The sequence below is a fragment of the Callospermophilus lateralis genome, chromosome 9 (genome assembly GCF_048772815.1).
Source record: "Callospermophilus lateralis isolate mCalLat2 chromosome 9, mCalLat2.hap1, whole genome shotgun sequence".
In the NCBI taxonomy this organism is placed as follows: domain Eukaryota; kingdom Metazoa; phylum Chordata; class Mammalia; order Rodentia; family Sciuridae; genus Callospermophilus; species Callospermophilus lateralis.
Window position 1 is genome coordinate 123,309,720 of NC_135313.1, and position 19,575 is coordinate 123,329,294.

Consider the following 19,575-nt stretch of genomic DNA (forward strand, 5'->3'; position numbering starts at 1 on the left):
GTTGGAGTTGCCTTTTGCGTGATATAGCGTAGCAGTTATAAATATAGTCAACTATTTGTTGAAATAGTTCTCCATGTGTTTTTAAAGTTAACAAATAAGTGAATTCCTGTCCCCATTTCTCTGTAGCCTATTCAGCACACGTATTTTTATATGCACATATAGAATCCTACCTGGTACCACACGTACATTCTTGTGAGGTGGCTGACTTGGCAGATACAAATTGGAAGAAGACATCACTCCTCCTAAACGCTGCTTCAACTGATAATTGAAATGTGAGTGAGCTTCCTAGTCGAACAACATTATACGTAAATCCATGTTCAGTAAAATGAATATTTTTGGATCTGTGGATGATATATATTTCATGGTGAATTTTGTTTGCATATATATTGCTCCTGTTAATGTCTCTCTCTCTCTCTCTCTGTGTGTGTGTGTGTGTGTGTGTGTGTATATATATATATATATATATATATATATATATATATATATATAAAGATAACTCTCAAGATTTTTCAAAATATGAAATATGTATCTTATTATACACTCCCTAAATTCATTCATATTTATGTTGTGGACTTATAATCAACTTTCCACAAGATTATTCTCAGAAATATTCATCCACCAGAAATACATATTTGTTTGAATCCAGATATGTATTCACAGATTTTCAAACTCTTCTACTCTAATTGTGTCTTTCTTGGGGTGAAGGTAATGTAAAGGCATTGTTCTGGATGAGAGTGGGAAGATTATTTTGTAGCATATATTTGCATACACATTGGATTCATTTTCCTATTTTCCATTCGAAATACTGAATTCCTGACAATAACCCATACCCTACTATACTATGTCTACAAATCCCAATATGATGGAGAAAAACAACCCAAACAGAATAGAAATACAAGCAGTTCAGAGGAGGCATGGTGTATAGTTGGACTTGTCTTCAGCATGATAAAGGATACGTGTTATAAATCTAGTCAATTTTTAATTGAAATATTTCTCCATGTGTTGTTAAAGTTAACTAATATGTAAATTCCTGTCTGCCTTTCTCTGTAGCCTATTCAGCACATGTATTTTATATGCGTATATAGAATCCTACCTGGTATCACACGTACCTTTTTGTGAGGTGGCTGACTTGGCAGATACAACTTGTGAGAAGAGATCACTCAACCTAAATGCTACTGGAACTGAAAATTCAAACTATGGGTGAACTTCCTTGTAGAACAACATTATACATAAATCCTTGTTCAGTAAAATAAATATTTTTGCATCTGTGGATGATATATATTTTATGATGAATAGCAATTGGCATATATATTATTACATTTTAATGCCTGTGTGTGTGTGTTTTGTGTGTATGTGTGTGTGTATATATATATATATATATATATATATATATATATATATATATACACTGTCTTGATTTTTTAAATTATGAAATATATGTATCTTATATACACTCCCTAAATTCATTCATGTTCATGAATGTGGATTTATAATCAACTTTTCACAAGATTATTCTCAGAAATATTCATCCACCTGAAATACACATTTGTTTCCTAGTACTGAAAACTAACTTCAGTAAATGGTGCTTACAAATCCTTAAAATTGTACAGTAACTGACCCAGATTAACATCAATCAAGTAGATTCGTATGGGACATGATGTGTATTTTGACATTAATTTTCATTCAACACTGGCACATTACTATTTATTCAGTTTTTCAAATCATAGAATATATATTTCATCCACAAGTTCACAAATTTATAGGCATTTGTTTCACAATCACTTCCTGCTTCATAAAACATGTATTCCTCCAGGTTTCTTGACTGGTCTTTTCATGAGACTTCTTTCCAAACACATTATTTTCGATTTTCATAATCACTTTTGATGCAAAATTCACACACCCTTCTTGATAAACCATTACCTTAATATCACCATTAGATATATAACTGGTTGGAATGAATGTCAATATAAGATTTACTGTATATTTTCAGATATAATTTCAATCCATTATTTAAAGTCGGAATCAGATATATTATTTATTCACAGTATGGTCTATTCATGCATTATCTCTATATGCACAGACAAAGGGTACACCATTTTGTACCCCCATTACTAATTTATACGTCTTCAATATGTTGGTCTCCGAAATGGTGGAAGAAATAGTCATGTCACCTGATCTACATATACATTTTATCACAATAATATTCTGGACAAAAAAAGCAAAGGGCACACTTAAGATTGTAGCAAAGACTAAATGGAAAGTGAGCATGGATTACTAAACATCCATGTCCAGGTTTCCTAATGCTCTCAAATGTCAATCCTACTGGTCACTACATATTTGTTTCTCCCTAAGATTATTTATTCAAACTCAACGCTGTTGAAAATATCTAATGCTATCACTCAATTTATACTTTGCCTGATTTCATAATGTCTCTATTTATATCTGCTTTCCTAACTATTTTCCCCAGTTCATCATTGTGACTGGCTCTTCACACGTGCTGACATTAACATTCACTGTCTACCCGAAACACTATTGGTAAAGAACATTTGGTCCAAATCCGATACTCACTCTTCTTTCTAAACCTACCGAGAATCTTCCTAATAATACCGACTATCCCTTTTGACTGGAAGTTCTCTTCTACATTCAATCATCCATGGTACAAAGACCTAAGCCATTGTTTAGCAATTTATCTGACACATCAGTGCAGAAAATAATTCAAAGCTAAGTATCCCAATCAAGAGCCCAATGCCTTTCTGAGCTACAAATCTTAGCTAGATTTCTGTTTTCATACTTATATTTCACCTATATATTCTTGTAAATATTGCAGTTTCCCAATACCATTATTCATCCCGCAGAAAGATTCCTAATCCAAATTGAACCTGTTAGAAACCCTAAGCATACACTGTTCAGTCAATGTAACTTTACAGAAGAGCAGGGACAGAGTTGTTCGTACAATACAGGAATGTAGGGGATCTTCCACCTGCTGAGAAACTCAAAGATCCATGCAGAAATGATTCCGGGAGAAGTTGTAAGCAGCTATGAAGGACCTAAGGGAGCAAAAGTCATTCTCCATGGCAAACAACCTGATCAGGATGAAGGGGTGTGTCTGAATCAGCCTCTCTCTTCTTAATGTAGAGAAGATGGACCAAACCAGGCCTGTGTTGAGAGCAGTTCCCAGGTGCCTATGGTTGATATACCATTCTAACTTGTGAAAGTGTCACAGGAAGTAGGGGCAGCCTCCATCACATGAGATCTTTGAAAGCAATTGTTAGGACAAAGTGGTTGCCACGGAAGTAACCTCATTCCGTTCCTGATTGAAGCGACCTACCTCTCTTCCTTGGAGATGGATCTCTCTGAATATGGGATCCAGGAAGCCAGGCACCCAGAGTCAGTCCCAGTTTCTTTCCCAGTGGGCTTGGTTGTTTGGAATAACTAAGGACAGAGTAAATCTTCCTTGGTACCTACTGGTGTGAGGATTGCCAAATGCCAGGAGAGCTCTGAAAAGGGGCCTTTCCTGAGAAAACAGCTAGTGGCTCACCACTGGATCCTGAAAACTTCACAATGTAAGCCAAGGAGACAAGATCTGAGAGAAGACAGGCCATTTCGAGGAAACATAGTATGGCCCACCAGTCAGAGGACACTCCAAATAGTAACAGACCTACTTGAATGAAGTAAGTGCCGTTGTGGGTGTGGTTGTGATTTTGTGGTTTAGTCTCTTGTTCTGAGAATAGGTAGGAAAGACGGTTTGTTTGTTTTGGAGTGGACTGTTTCTAGTAAGTCATTTGACAAGCGATTGTTTGTATGCCTGTGTATCCCACTGTGTCCGTGGTTGTAGACATTATAAAAGATAATGCATCAATGGATGTGTCCTGTCTAGTAGAAAGCTTGCCAACATTCATCCTGCCCAATTTATGAGTGGACTGCCGGTTGCTTTAGGGATGGTCAACACCTATTATCTTCATAAGTTTCTGTTTTCTTCCTGAATTCTGGCGACTCTCCAGAATAGGCTCATGGTTTTGTGTCCAAGATATGAACCACCTCCAAGCTCTGTGACATTGCCATGTATTGGATAGCTGAAGGAAATTGCAAGCATCTCAGAAAACTCAGATTTCAGTGTGACAAAGAAAGCATCAGTAGAGAAACCCTGCTTTGGGCGTTTTCCTTACCTATTTTTCTGTTGCTCTGAGTGTCAGGAAGGTCTTTGCCTCAGGCCACCCTTTTGTCAAGCCTGAAGAAAACTGTTTTCATATGGAAATGAATGGGCATCACCTGTGGCTCTTTGCTTCATTGCTTTGGAAAGGGATGTTTCTGAATCAGCCTCTTGGCCCTGTGTGAGGCAGTGGCTTACATTCTCAGCACCTGATGGATCTAAAGAAAGATCCCATGTGTGCATCCAAAACCAAAATGGCAAAAAGATCAGTCATTGTGTATGAAGTATCGTGACTTACTCTGATATGTTCCTGATCTCCATCAAGTGAGAATAGGAATCCTTTGGGGAAAATTAGTTCTTCAAATCCCTGCAGAGGCTAGCCCATATGTGCTTTCGTTTTCTCATGACTCCAAATCACATAAAGAATCTATTCCTGACAGTCAGTAGGCCTCAATTTGGAGAAGCAGAGCAGTATTAAGGCCAGGCTTATTTTATCACTCCTGGTTCAGAGGAATGGTATCCAGGCCACCCTGACTTTAGTCAAATGAGGGGCAAGGGAGCTTATTTTGGACACTGTCTTGTGCTGCACCCCTCATGGAAACCTCCAGGCAGAGGTTATTATGAGTGTCTATATGGAAGAAGGTGAGGGCCATGTGGAAGTGTTTTGGTTTTAATTGTTTTCATTTGTGTGGAGGTTGGAAGAAATGACTGGGTTCACCTGGGCTAGAACTTTGTTGTGATTCCCCTTAGAGACTGAGTTCTGGAACTTACCTCAGAGAAGTATTGCAATGAATTGTGTTGCGATTTTAGGAGGCCACGCATGAGAGTCGCCCTTGGAAACTGAGATCAAGGCAAAGGGTGGCTTTCGACTGATCCCTGGGAATCTCAGCCAGGATATCACATGATTTTATTCTGAAAGACTTGGCAGCCATAGTTGAGAGTCAAAACACACATGGACTTCACATTGTAGACCTCAATGGGCCTGGCTTCATGTGACCTTTTGGCTATTCTTTGGGAAGCCTTGCCTTTGAGAGTTCTCCAGAGCATTCATTGAAATGAGGTCCCTCAACATTTAATGGTTCCTGAATGAATTGAAACCCACAGTGCCTCCATCTTCATCCTTGAAAAGTGGCTAGATAAATACCCTGAAATTTTGGAAACTCCCATGACCAGGTGGCTCTGGAGAACCTTTGAATCTCCTGTTGCTGATAATGAGTGTACCAGGCAGTGCTTTGATTGACTGGGTTTCATGAAAATGGTGAAGAACAGAGATGCCAGTAAGTTGAGACTGCTGAGTGGTGGACCCAGAGCTGTGGTGTGCAGGTGTGTGATAAAATTTCTGAGTTGGGGCCATGTGGATCTCCAGTTGACTTCCAAATGCCTTGTGGCTGACATGGTGCAGCCAACAGACCCTTATATGTAAAGGCATCTTGTTATATGGAGAGGTTTCAAGGTAATGTTCAGAATCAGGTTGCTATGGTCAAGGGGAAAGCTATGTGGGATAAAAGCCTGGTTGGTGCATTCTCTTGCAGTCCCTGACCCACCACACGTAACAGAACTCCCTCCAGTACTGGGTCCCAGTTGAACTCCTTCTATTTCATGATGTAAATACCAAAATCCCAGTGTAGCACCATGAAACACCACGAAAATGGAGGATGACCAAATGACTTCACAGTCCACACAGGGAGACACTTAGCCCCCAGTGGCCACAATTTACCTACAAAGAGAGAATTCAGCGCTGGTGACTCATGTTCATTGGAAAATAAGAAACCATGCCCTCCAGTCACATAGATGCAGACCCAGTTTTGATGGTCTCACTAGAAAAGAAGCTAAAGCTCCTGACAACAACATATATTTCATGTACCCAACCTCAGAGGCAGTTTCTCAAGAAGTCATTAGCCCAGAAGAGCTCTATGTTTGTGGAGTGTTTACCTGTTAGACCAGGATGTAAGAAAAGAACACTGACTCCAATTAAAATCAAATTAAAGCAAGCTTATTATTTCCACCAGCTGGGCTGCCTCTTCCTCCCAAAATGGCGGGAACAAGAGAGCAACCCCAACTTTCCTACAGCCCAGCTTTATAGCCCAGAAAGTTACACAAAAGTGGGGTTACAGATAACAAAACTCTGACAAGCATCACAATAATGGTAGTTTACATTATTTTTTTTTGCTTGCCCCAACATCAAAATTTATGAGGACCATCATAGCCTCAGAGAGGGTCATTGTCTGGCCACGGAAGGCCAATATTTATGAGGTGTGACTAAATTTTCAGAGAGGGCTGTTATCTGGTCAGAGAGCCATGCAAGGGTGAGTTCAAGGCATGGGCAGGCATTCCAAGCAGGTTCAGAATTTGCAATAATTTATAGTAAAGCCAAAATTATCTTTTCATGGCTTTGTTGCAAGATGGCTCCCAATTTTAATAAAAGATAAGGTTGGGTCTATCATTCCCACCTTTTCTTATGTGTCCTTTTCAAATCTTTGATAGGGTAGGGGAAGAGCACTGAGGAAATTTTAATCCCTTAGGTAACAGTCTCGAAATTTTTAGAACTCACCGAAAACCGGTCTCCCTGATATTACCTGACATTATTAATTACTTATATTGACAGTCTATTTATTTTTGGCTCCATTGGTTTAAGTAGAGAGTCGTCTCTCATTTTGGCTTCTTCTGAGCTGAGAGAGGGTGACGTGAGGGTGCATGGCGTGAGGGACATGAGTTGCCTTTTTGAAGTCAGTTGAGGGACATGAGTTGCCTTTTAGAAATCAGTTCGTTTTGAAGTCTGGTTGGGGAAGAACAGGTTGTAATGTCATCTGGGGATGGGTTCTTCTATGAGAGAAACAAAAAATATGAGTACAGAATAAATGTTGCAGCAGCTGGAACATGTCACTGTATGAAGTTTCCTCAACAGTCTTTAATATTCTCAGTTATCAGGACTGTCAACTTAATATTTAACTTTTAGTGTTACAGTTATCCCTCCCCATAAGATACAGTTTAATAATTTAATGTCATCTGATCTTGCAAAATCCTTTCACTAGTATGACCTCTGTGTCTAATAGAAAAACTTTAATTCTGTTACTCAGGGCTGGATAATCATACTAGCAAACACCAAGCCTACCTGTGTAGGTTAGGAATATCTGTAGGCCTTAAACTAAAAATTTCTGCCTCTGGCAGCTCCTCTTGATAGTCTCTTTTTATAGTTATCAGGCATTCCTGTCTGAGAATACTTCTTTGTAGCCAACAGTCTTACTTATTTTGGGAGGCTAACATAAAGTGTATACCTAAAAATATTATTATTACTATTATTATTATTATAATTATTTAAAGTGCCCAGGAATGGCTGTATTTTGCTTTCAACTGTCTTTGCTAAGTGTTTAAGATGAAGCAGTCAAACTGACTTTTGTTTCTATCTATTGTTAACAGTCAGCTGAGCTTTTTTGGGAGTCATTCCTGGGGAAACTTGATAGCAGCTTCTCAGTTCTGCTAGTGCCATTTGCGCTAGCTGGGTCCAGGTCTTGCTTGACCATGTGGCTTCTCTCAGAAGCATCAGGGATGTCTCGCTTCTCTGATGACTCTCCTCTTTGTAGCAAATGCACTGATTGGCTTTCTGTTCTCCAGTGGTCTCATTAATCTCCCTGATTGGGAGGTTATGGGGCCCAGAGTTGCAAAGCTCTTAGAAAAGTCCCCTGTTCCCTGGATTCAGACTGACTCAGAGGGCAAGAGCCAAATATTGGTTTTCTTGGCCCTTTTCATTTAACTTTAATTTTAAATCCTAATCTGAAACAACAAGCAAATAAATTTTAACAGCCTTATATTAAGAGTACTAGGCTTTAATGTCTATAACTTTATAATAATTTATATTGTATTAATTGGGATCTTATTATTCTGTCTGTCTTGTAGGTGATAACTTATTATCTTAAATTAACCCATGTTCTGTTCTTAAAGCAACACTTCTGTAAAACACCAACAGGGAATCTTTAGATCACTTATAAGGAAATTAAAAAATAAAATTTTTTAACAAGACTAAAAATACTTAGTTCATGTAATAGCTACCCTGAATTTTTTGGGTGAGTTATACATTATATCCCCTTTTTGAGACCCTAGTAATCTTGACAGAAAAAAAAAAAAAAACCTTTTGAACATAACCTTAAATGAAATAAAATCTAACCACTGCTTTCGTAGTCATTCTCACATGTAGTAAGATGGGACACAGAGCCTTATCTGAGGTAAGGCAGGGCTCTTTATAAATCTGAAGTGTTTTAGTTCTAAAGGTGATCTTTGTTTTTTAAATATCATTTTACAAAGTTTACATAAATTGTTTGAGGTCACATGAACATTAGTAACACCATATGATATCACATTTAAAACATGAATTAAAGAATGGCTGGAAGTTTTTAAGCTTTACATAGATTAGGGTCTCATTAACTTAAAAATATATTTAAATTGTTCCACAATGAAAAAAGTAACATAAAACTCTACATATCTTATTGATAACAGGTAAAAAAAATCCCAATATATATTTTATTTACAATACAACTTCAGAACACCAGGTTAATATAATGCTCTTTTAAAGGTTATACCTTATAGACTTGTATACCTGGAAGATATGAGCATATTAATAGCATCACAATTACATTGGTGTTTCTAAATTAACCACGTTTAGCTTTTAAAGAAACGGCAGTACAGTGCTCTCAAATAAGAGTTCTTATTTAAACAGTTGTTTAATTTTTATGGTTGCTTGCTCTAGAAAATATAAAACTTAATAAACACAATGTTATGGGTAAACTTATGTTTTAAGAAATTTTGTCTCTTTAACACATGAGTGATTTTTACAATCTTATACAGACTTTAGTACAAACGTATACAGACCTTAGTATATCAATCAGATATCAAACAAAAGAACTCATGAATGAGTAATCCCAAATCAAATTTACATTACTTATTTATCAAAATATTAGACAAATGTATTGAACAGTGTAAACCATTTTTATTGGTTGAAGGAAAAGTCCTAGAACAAAGGCATATTAGACCTTTTGTAGACATTAATATTTTATTAGATTTTTGAACACCTAGAATAACTTGTAAGCTTAAATTTAAAGACATTCATATTTATCTGTTTATCCAATTTAAATTGAAACATTTTAATCACGTGAATTAAAGATTTTTGGATTCACTTTTTAAAATTGTTTTTATGAGTGATTTTTTTATATAAGTGCTCTTTATATATGTTTATTTGTGTATCATATATATGATATACGGACATATGTATATATATAGACATACAACACATAGCAAAAGTGTGCACACATAATAATAGTGAAGGCCTATTAGCTTTGCACAGGTGAAATCTCCATTGCAATGTTTAAAAAATTCCACAGTTGGTCAAATATAGAACTGATCAGAAAAACATTAACCTAGGTCTGTAGGATCAAAACCATGAGCTCAAAAAATAAATAAAGAATCTAAGGAAAAAATAATGAGTCCTAGATAAAATGACTGGCCAGTAATTAGTAAATACCACACAATATACCTTTTTTCCCCTTAGTCCTCAGATCAGTCTCCTACTGAGCTTACAGGCTTCTTTCATATGCATTTCAAAATAAGTCCTGGCTGAGGGCTGGAAGGAGCACAAAAAAATGGCTATTCTGAGAAGACACCTCAGGCCTAAGGCATTTTAACCATAATTTTCTGGTTAGGATGTTGAAAATTATGATACAAGTTTAAGATACACTTCACAAAATTTTATATCTTTACAAGTTGTTTTGTCAACAGATACCATACTATGATTTAGTATCCTTGTCCAAATTAATGCACTGGTACACACAGTGACATTTTCCCAGGATACCCAATTAAAAATTGGTGAAAAAAAGACTGAATGATTGATAAGTTACTCGCCATCTTGGAAGTAGAGTTCTTTAGTTTTTCATCCTAAGTATTTAAGTTCTCTGGCATGAATTATCTGAAATCATAAACTAAACAATTACCTAAACCTGACTTTTAACTGAAGATTGTGCAACACTTCAAAACCCATTCAGATACCAGATTGTTACAATGAAACATTATCATTTAGACAGACATTCAGCTAAGATCATTTCCAAGAAACAATTTATAATGTCAACACATTATTGCACATGTCTTAAAGGGCCAGAAAAAAGGCACAAGACAGAAAGAAAGGAACTCCAGACTATGTCTGACAGACAGAAGCCTTTAAAACAGAGCAGATAAGAGAAAAATCTCCTACACCAGTGGCACCACAGATGTCCCCACACGGGGATCAGATGTTTTCACAGAGGAGCAACCTGAAATGTAAAATCAAGGATCTCCATGATCACTTTACTGCATTTTGTGTCCCCTTTTTCTTTTTCTCTTTTTTAAGAAGACAGAAGTGGCATAATCTTTACAGTGCAGGAAACGAAGGAGGGAATTCCCTGAAGCAACAGGGCTTTGGCAGATGCTGGGAGTCCCTCAGTCCCTCCTTTTACTTACAGGATTAGCTCATCTGTTTTGGTTCCACCCCAATTATGCTCCATCTCCTAACATTTCAGTAGTCAGCTCTCAAAAAGTTCTGGGACGGGGGGGGGTATCAAAATTTGTAACTTAAAGTTCGGTTCCTGAACTTGAAGCCAATTAAAGCCAATTTAATAATGAGGACAGGGTTTTGAGAAAAATAAAATGGGAGTTTTATTGCTTTGCTAACAAAGGAAAAACAAGGGGACTCTGCCCAAAGGTTGTGACTCTCTTGATCTGGAGGGACAAGGGGTTTTTAAGGAGTTTCACTTGTTAATCTGGGAGATACTCAGTTCTTTGTTACCCCAGCAGGCATTGCCATCTGCAGTGGGTGTACTCCAGGCAGCCAGGTAGGGGTTTCTCTTATCTTGCTTAACAAAGGGTGGTAAAGTTCATTGCATTTCCTTAAAACACAGTCCAAAGTGGTGTCAGGCTTACTTGCTTTGTTACCCATTTTCATGTCCAATATCCTTAAGATTTTACCACAGAAATCACAAAACAAAACGCACAAAAACAAACAAACTAAAAACATATAGAACACAGAGCAAAACACAAAGAAAGAGAAACCTGGTGAAGAAACAGAAAAACAGAGGAGCAATGCAATGTCTTGGTAAAGCTCCTGGTAGGAGCGCGTGCGTGCTCCTCGGCACCTCTCTACCCTTCCAGAGGAATTCCCTACAGAACAGAACAGAGGACAGAACGATTCTCATTACTGTCCTGGACAGGAGTGTATGTGAGACTCCCCAGGGCACCTCTCTGTTATCAGAAGAGATCTCCCTTAACCAGATATCAGATGTTATAAAGGCGTCACTTACCTATGGAGGCCTCCTCCACCAGGTGCTTGCTAATAGTTTTAGTGCAGTGGTTCACTGCAGTGCTCCCCAGACTGAAGGCTCACCCCAAGGCCTTGGAACATCTCAAGTTGCACACCCTAGAGTGGCTCTCCAGCCCGGTGCTCTGGAGGGAAGGCCAGCTTCAGAATTTTCAGTAGTCTGGTCTTGTAATCTGGTCGGGCAGGGTCAACTCGCTGGGGAACTCCAAAATGTTGGACTAGGATGCAAGAAAAGACTACTGACTCCAATTAAAATCAAATTAAGGTAATCTTTTTATTAAAACCAGCCAGGCTGCCTCTCCCTCCCAAAATGGCATGAACAACACAGCAACACCACATTTCCTACAGCCCAGCTATATAGCCCAGAAAGTTACACAAAAGTGGTTACAGATAACAGAACTTTGAAAACATCACACTAATGGTAGTTTACATTTTTTTTGCTGGCCCCAACATCAGAAATTATAAGGACCATTAGAGACTCAGAGAGGGTCATTGTCTGGCCTGGGAAGGCCAATATTTATTTGGTGTCACTAATGTTTCAGAGAGCACTGTTATCTGGTCAGAGAGCCAGGCATGGATGAGTTCAAGGCACGGGCAGGCATTCCAAGCAGGTTCAGAATTTGCAGTAATTTATTGTAAAGCCAAAATTATCTTTTAACGGCTTTCTGGCAAGATGGCTCCCAATTTTAATAAAAGATCAGGTTGGGTCTATCAAGCCTGTCCCTTACTTTTGGGAACTCCTCTACAACCTGCAAGGTTGTGAACTCCTGAGCATTTTACACTCCAGATATGTATTCACAGATTTTCTAAGTCTTCTCCTCCAATTGTGTCTTACTTGGGGTGACAGTAATATCAAGGCATTGTTCTGGATGAGAGAGGGAAGATTTTTGTGTAGCACATATTTGCATACACATTTAGGAGATCACTCCTCCTATACACTGTTGGAACAGAAAATTCAATCTATGGGGGAGCTTCCTAGCTGAACAAAATTATACATAAATCCAAGTTCATTAAATAAATAGTTTTGGATCAGTGGATGATATATATTTCAAGATAAATTTAAATTGGCATATATATTGCTACATTTTAATGTCTCTGTGTGTGTTGTGTTTAAAATGTTTTGTGATTTATGTGGATTTATAATCAAATCTTCACAGGATTATTCTCAGAAATATTCATCCACCTGAAATACATATTTTTTCCTAGTACTGAAAACGAACTTCAGTGAATGGTGCATGAATATCCTAATAATTCTACAGTAACTGACCCAGATTAACATCAATGCAAGTAGATTTCTATGGGATATGATGTGTATTTTGATGTTCATTTTTGTTCAACACTGGTACATTACTATTTCTGCAGGTTATGTACATCATACAATATATATTTCATCCAAAATTTTGCAAATTTATAGGCATGTGTTTCACGTTCAATCACTTCCTGCTTCAGAACACATGTATTCCTCCAGGTTTCTTGACTATTCTTTTCATGAGACTTCTTTCCAAACACATTATTTTTGATTTGCATAATCACTTTTGAAACAAAACTCACACACCATTCAGGATAAACCATAACCCTAATATTACCATTAGATGTCTAACTGGTTGTAATGAATGATTGTATTTCAATATGCGATTTCTTTTATATTTTCAGATATCAATTCAATCCATTATTTAAAGTAGAACCAGTTATATTATTTACACAGAGTATGGTCTATTCATGCATTATCTGCATATTCATAGACACAGGGCACCCCTATTTGTCCCCTCAATACTAATTTATACATCTACAAAATATTGCTACAGAAGTGGTGGAAGAAATACTCATGTCACCTGATCTACATATACATTTTATCACAATAATATTCTGGAAACAAAATGCAAAGGTCACACTTATGATTTTACCAAAGCCTAAATAAAAAGTGAGCATGGATTAATAAAAACATCCATGTCCTGGTTACGTAATGCTCTCAAAAGTCAATCCAATTTGTGACAACATATTTGTTTCTTCCTAAGATTATATATTCAAACTCAATCCTTTTGAAAATTTCTAAACAAATTACACACTTTATACTTTTGCTGATTTCCTAATGTCTCTATTTATATCTGCTTTCTTACATTTTTTCCCTAGTTCATCACTGTGACTGCCTCTTCACATGTGCTGACATTTACATTCAGTCTATAAGCGAAACCCAATTTGTAAAGAACTTTTGGTACAAGTCCTATACTCACTCTTCTTTCTAAACCTACTGACTATCTTGCTAATCCTATGGACTATCCCTTTTTGACTGGATGTTCTGTTTGTTATTCAATCATACAAGGTACAAGATTCTATTTCATTGTATATCGATTTATCTGAGACATCTGTGCAGAATATAATTCAAGTTAAGTATCCCACTCAAGGGCCCAATGGCCTACTTGGCTTCAAATCTTCCCTAGATTTCTGTTTTCATACTTATATTTCACCTTATATATTCTTGTAAATATCACAGGTTCCCAATACCATTATTCATCTTGCAGAATGATTCCTAACCCAAATCAAACACGTTATTAACTATAAACTGTTCCCTCAATCTAACTTTACAGCAGTGCAGGGACAGAGTTGGTCATACAATACAGGAATGTAGGGGATCTTCCACCTGCTGAGAATCTCAAAGAACCATGCATAAATGATCCCTGAAGAAGATGTAGACTGCTATGAAAGACCTGAGAGAGCAGAATTCATTTTCCATGGCAATCAACCTGGTCAGGATGAAGAGATGTGTCTGAATCAGCCTCTCTCTTTTTAATGCAGAGCAAATGGACCAAACCAGGCCTGTGTGGAGATCTTTCCCCCGGTACCTATGGTTGATATACCATTCTAACTTGTGAATGTGTCACAGGAAGTAGGGGCAGCCTCCATCTCATGGGACCCTATGAAGAAACTGTTAGGACAAAGTGGCTGCCAAGGCTGTGAGCTCATTCAGTTCATGAAGGAAGTGACCTACTTCACTTCTTTGGTGATGGAACTCTCTGAACTTGGGATCCCGGAAACCAGGCACCCAGAGCCAGGCCCAATAACAGTCACAGAGGTGTCACTTGTTTGGATTTATCATTCAGAGAGTCAGTCTTTCTTGGTACCTACAGATGTGAGGATGGCCAAATTCCAGGAAAAATCTGAAAAGGGGTCTTTCCTGAGAAAGCAGATAGAGGCTCTCCGCTGGCTCCTGACAACTTCACAGAGTGTGCCGAGGAGTCCAGATTTGTAAACAAACAGGCCATTTCAGGGGAACAAAGTATTGCCAACCATGCAGAGAACACTCCAGATAGTCACAGACCTACTTGGGGGAAAGAGGTGCCTTTATGAAAATGAGTGTGGGTTTGTGGTTTTTGTCTCCTGTTCTGAGAATTGGTAGGAAAGGTGGTTTCTTTGGTTTGGAGTGGACTGTTTCTAGTAAGTCATTTGACAAGGTGAGTGTTTCTAAGTCTGTGTATCACACTGTGTCCGTGGTTGTAGACATTACAATAGAAATTGCATCAATGCATGGCTCCTGTCTAGGAAAAAGCTTCCCAACACTCATCCTGCCCAATTTATGAAAGGATAGAGCCTTGCCTTATTGAGGGGCAAGACCTGCTATCTTCCTAAGTTCCTGTTTTCTTACTGAATTCTGGCCACTCTCCAGAATAGGCTCATGGTTTTGTGACCAAGATATGTACCCCCTTCAAGCTCTTTGACATGGACATGTACTGGATAGCTGAAGGGAATGGCGAGAATCTCAGAAAACTCAGATATCAGTGTGACCAGGAAAGTCTCAGTGGAGAAACCCTGCTTTGGGCTTTTTGCTTACCTATTGTTCTATAGCACTGAATGTCAGGAAGATCTTTGTCTAAGGCCACCCCATTGTGAAGCCTGAATAAAACAGTTCTCTAATGGAAATGAATGGGCATCACCTGTCCCTTTTTGAGTAATTGATTTCAGAAGGGATGTGTCTGAATCAGCCTGTTGGCACTGTCTGAGGCTGTGGCTTAGATTCTCAGCACCTGATGGATCTAAAGAATGACGCCATGTGTGCATCCAAAATCAAAATGTCCAAAAGAGCATTCATTATGGATGAAGTCTCTCGCCTTCCTCTGTAAGGTTCCTGAACTCCATCAAGTGAATCCTTTTGGTCAAATAAGTTCTTCAAACCTTGCAGAGTCTAGCCCATTGGTGCTTAGGTTTTCTCATGACCCCAATCCACATAAAGAATCTAAACACCACAGTCAGTAGGCCTCAAATTGGAGAAGCGGAACAGTATTAATGGTAGGCCTATTTGATCACTCCTGGTTCACAGGAAGGGTGTCCAGGCCACCCTGACTTTAGGCAAATGACGGGCAAGGGAACTTATTTTGGAAACTTTCTTGTCCAGCGCCCCTCATAGAAACCTCCAGCTAGAGGTTATGATGAGTGTCTACATGGAAAAAGATGAGGGCCATGTGGGAGTGTTTTGGTTTAAATTGCGGTCATTTGTGTGGCGATTGGAAGAGTTGACTGGGTGCACCTGGGCTTGAACTCTGGGTGAATCCCCTTAGAGACTGAGTTCTGGAACTGACCTCAAAGAAGTATTGCCATGAGTTGTATTGGGATTTTAGGAGGCCACGCATGAGAGTCGCCCTTATTAACTGAGGTCAAGGCCCAGGGTGGCTTTCCACAGAGCACTTGGATTCTCAGCCAGGATATCACATGATTTTATTCTTAAAGACTTGGCATCCATTGTTGAGAGTCAAAACACACATGGAGCTCACATTGTAGACCTCAATGGGCCTGGCTTCATGTGACATTTTGTCCACTCTCTGGGAAGCCTTGCCTATGAGAGTCCTCCAGAGTTTCATTGAAATGAGCTTCCTCAACATTTAATGGTTCTTGAAACCCACAGTGCCTCCAACTTCATCCTTGAAAAATGGCTACATAAACACCATGAAATTTTTGAAATTCCCATGACCAGGGGGCACTGGAAAATCTTTGGATGTACTGTTGCTGATCATGAGTATACAAGAGAGTGCCTTGATTGACTGGGTTTAATGAAAATAATGTATAACAGAGATGCCAGTAAGTTGGAGTCTGCTGAGTAGTTGGCCTAGGGCAGTGTTGGGCAGGTGTGTGATACAACATCTGTGGTGGGTCCATGTGGTTCAGCCATAGGCTTCCAAATAGCCTGTGATTGACATGGTGCAACCAGTAGACCTTTATTTGTAAAGGTATCTTGTTATATGGAGAGGTCTCAGGGCAATGTTCAGAATCAGGTTGATACAGTCAAGGGTGCAAGCTATGAGGGAAAGAAGCCAGGTTGGTGCATTCTCCTGCAGGCCCTGACCCACCACATGTGGCAGAACTCTCTCCAGCACTGTTTCCCAGTTGAAATTGTTGTATTTCGTGAAGCAAGTACCAAAGTCCCAGTGCAGCAGCAAGAACCACCATGAAAAGTGGAGGAGGACCAAATGGCTTCACAGTCCACACAGTGAGACACTTAGCCCCCAGTGGCCACAGTTTACCTACAAAGAGAGAATTCAGCACTGCTGCCTCATGTTCATTGTAAAATAAGAATTTATGTCCTCCAGGTCACATAGATGCAGACCCAGCTTTGATGATCTCACTAGAAAGGAAGCTAAAGCTCCTGACAACAACATATATTTCAAGTGCCCTACCTCAGAGGCAGTTTCTCAAGAAGTCTTTAGGCCAGAAGAGCTCTATGTTTGTGGAGTGGTTTCCATGTCTTTTACTTTTGGAAACTGCTCTACCACCTCCAAGATTGTGAACTCCTGAGCGTATAGCATTCCAGATATGCATTCACAGATTTTCTAAATCTTCTCCTCTAAATGTGTCTTACTTGGGGTGAAGGTAATGTCAAGGCATTGTTGTGGATGAGAGTGGGAAGATATTTGTGTAGCATATATTTCCATAAACATTGGATTCATTTTCCAATTTTCCATTCGAAATACTAACTCCCTGACACTAACCCATACAATAATAGACTCTGAATACTACTCCTAATATGATGGAAAAAAATAACACAAACAGAATAGGAATACAAGCAGTTCAGAAGAATCATGGTGTATAGTTGGACTTCTCTTTTGCATGATTAATGGTAGGTGTTATAAATCTTTTCAATTTTTAATTGAAATAGTTTTGCATGTGTTTTTAAGGTGAACAAATATGTGAATTCCTGTCTGCCTTTCTCTGTAGCCTATTCCGCACATGTATTGTTAAATGCACATATAGAATCCTACCTGGTATCATAAATCCATGTTCAGTAAAAGAAATATTTTTGCATCTGTGGATGATGTATATTTCATGATAAATTTTAATTGGCATATATATTGCTAATTTAATGTCTCTCTGTGTGTGCTTTGTATATATATATATATATATATATATATATATATATATATATATATATATATATATATATATATATTCTCCAGACTTGTCAAAACTTGAAATATATGTGTCTTATTATATACTCCCTTAATTCATTCATATTCATGTATGTGGATTAATAATCAAATTTTCACAAGATTATTCTCAGAAATATTCATCCTCCTTAAATACATATTTGTTTCCTAGTACTGACAACTAACTTCAGTGAATGGTGCTTACAAATCCTAATATTTCTACAGTAACTGACCCAGTTTAACATCAATGCAAGTAGATTCCTGTGGGACATGTTGTGAATTTAGACGTTCATTTTCATTCAACACTGGTACATTACTATTTCTTCAGTTTATGCACGTCATGGGATATATATTTCATCCACAAGTTAACAGATTTATAGGCATTTGTTTCATTTTCAATCACTTTCTTCTTCAGAAAACATGTATGCCTACATGTTTCTTGACTGGTCTTTTCATGAGACTTCTTTCCAAACACATTGTATTTGATTTCCATAATCACTTTTGAATCAAAAATCACACACCCTTCATGATATACCATAACCCTAAGATGTATAACTGGTTGGAATGAATGAGTGTATATAAATATAAGATTTCTTATATATTTTCATATAACAATTCAATCCATTGTTTAAAGTGGAGACAGTTATATTATTTATTCACAGTATGGTTTATTCATGCATTATCTCTATATTCATAGACAGATGGTAAAATTCTTTGTCCCCACAATACTAATTTATACGTCTTCAAAATATTGATCCTATATGGTGGAAAACAAACTCATGTCACCTGATCTACATATACATTTTATCACAGTACTATACTGGAAACAAAATGCAAAGGTCACACATATGATTGTACCAAAGCAGAAATAGAAAATGAACATGGATTACTAAAAACATCCATGTCCATGTTGCCTAATTCTCTCAAATGTCAATCCTATTGGTGACTACATGTTTGTTTCTTCCTAAGATTATATATTCAACCTCAAGCCTGTTGAAAATGTCTAATCCTATCACTCACTTTATACTTTGCCTGATTTCCTAATGTTTCTATTGGTATCTGCTATCCTACATATTTTCCCCAGTTCATCATTGTGACTGACTCTTCACATGTGCTGACATTTCCATTTACTCTCTAACAGAAACCCCATAGCTAAAGAACTTTTGTTGCAAATCCTATACTCACTCTTCTTCCTAAACAATCTGACTATCTTCCTAATCCTATAGACTATCCCTTTTTGACGGGATGTTCTCTTATACATTCAATCATGCAAGGTACAAGGTCTTATGCCATTGTATATCGATTTATCTCAGACATCTGTGCAGAACGTAATTCAATGCTAAGTATCCCAATCAAGGGCCCAATGCCCTTCTGGGCTTCAAATCTTACGTAGATTTCTCTTTTCATGCTTATATTGAAAGTTTAATAAAATAGGTACTTGTCACTTCGTGTTTTTCTGTATCCTTAAAAAAACACTGTTGAAATCTTGAGAACTGTTTGCTAATCTTGTTCCCAGACTGTGCTGTCCCCAACTGCCAAACTGCAGAATATACTCTCTCACCCAATTGCTCGCAAACCACCCACTCAAGCATTAGGCAAACTGAACATGGATGTTTTTAGTAATCCATGTTCACTTTCCATTTAGGCTTTGGTTCATTCATAAGTGTGACCTTTGCATTTTG